We start from the raw sequence: 1,619 nt of genomic DNA on the forward strand, positions 1-1,619 counted from the left end.
AAGGCACCTACTTGGAACAAGCTTGGCAAAGCTACAGGGACCGCGGTTCAATCCCCCAGCACCACATGCCAGCCAGCCCCGCCCCCAGGTGGGCTGAGCTGGCCACACACACACACACACACACACACACAAAAGGAATAAATAAATAAATAATTTTTAAAAAAATGTATTGCAGTACATTGCTCACATACACACTAACGTTCTTTACACTCTGACACAGTTCGAGGAGTCCTCTTCCATGAGTGTCTTTCGTTCCCCTGTCCTGGTGACCTCCGTATACTAATTGATTCGACCTTTCAGTGTCCTAACGAGGACGAGCCAGAAGTGGCAGGGTGCCAGGCGGGGACACCGTGACATTTTCACAAACCTGCCTCTGTTGGGTAGCACGAGGTAGCAATATTCACCATATTTTTTATCTGACTGCTAGAACTTTGGAAAGTGACCAAAAAGATAGGATAGGGCTGGGGAGATAGCTTGGCGGCCCAAGCACCTGCCTGGCGAGCGCAAGGATCTGAGTTCGATCCCTGGCTGTGCATGCCCCAGCATGCCACGCACGCCAAGCCCACCACTGAAACCGGGCGTGGTAATCCCAGCTCTGGGGAGGCTGAGACAGGAGAATCACTAGGAGGACCAGCTGTGGAGTGAGACCTTGTTGGGTTGTTTTTTTTTTTTTCCGAGATCTTATACCAAGTAAATAAAATAAAAGTTTAAAACAATTTTAACTTTTTAGAGGATATGTGTGATTGAAGTGAAAGAGTATTTTGGGGGGATTAATGGTAATGTCTTTTGCTATAATAATTTTAAGGAAATATTTAAACATCCACTGTATTGTTTGATCACGTTATTTATGTACATGTTACCAAAATCTTTTTGAACTAAATGGCGGGACATGGGTCATTTCTCTTAACTTTTACTACTTGTCCTTATTTTTTTTGTTTGTTTGTTTGTTTTTTTGTTTTAATGTGGAACCAGAAATTGAACTCAGGCCTTTGCGCTTGCCAGGCAAGCACTTTTTCTACTGAGCCATCTCCCCAGCCCCTACTTGTCCTTATTTTTCACGTGGCTAAAATAACTACATAATATTTCTGTGATTGGAATAAAGAACTACAAAATCTTTTTTTTTTTTTTGGTCCAAGTGAATAAAAGTCAAACTGAAAGCATCATTGTTAACTGGAGAAATGGCAGAGGAAGGAAAATTATCCCTGAGAATGAGACGAATAATAATATACTAACAGTAATATAAATACCCAGAATGGTACTAGCCACTAGCAGTCACTGGCTGGCTGGGCACCGTGCGCGGTCTATTTTCATGATTTACCCAAGCTTGAAAAGCCTCGCAGAGGTCCGGGTGCCGCGCTGGGGTCCAAGCCGTCCTCCTGGCCTTCCTCCTCGCCTTTGTGGGGATGGGGGATTGCTCCTGGTTGTCGCAGACGAAGTTAGCGTCTTGCGGTCACGCACCCAGCGCGGACGCACACTTCGGCCTTTGATTCTTAAATCATGTTCGTAAGACAGACTTAAACTCAAATTTCAACGCATGGTTTTGCCTCTGAGATTTATGTTTAAGAAGGATAAAAATCTAAAACGATATCAGTTTAGAGATTTTTGTCATTTTCTACAGA

Source organism: Octodon degus, unplaced genomic scaffold (assembly GCF_000260255.1).
Source record: "Octodon degus isolate 3935 unplaced genomic scaffold, OctDeg1.0 scaffold00007, whole genome shotgun sequence".
Lineage (NCBI taxonomy): Eukaryota > Metazoa > Chordata > Mammalia > Rodentia > Octodontidae > Octodon > Octodon degus.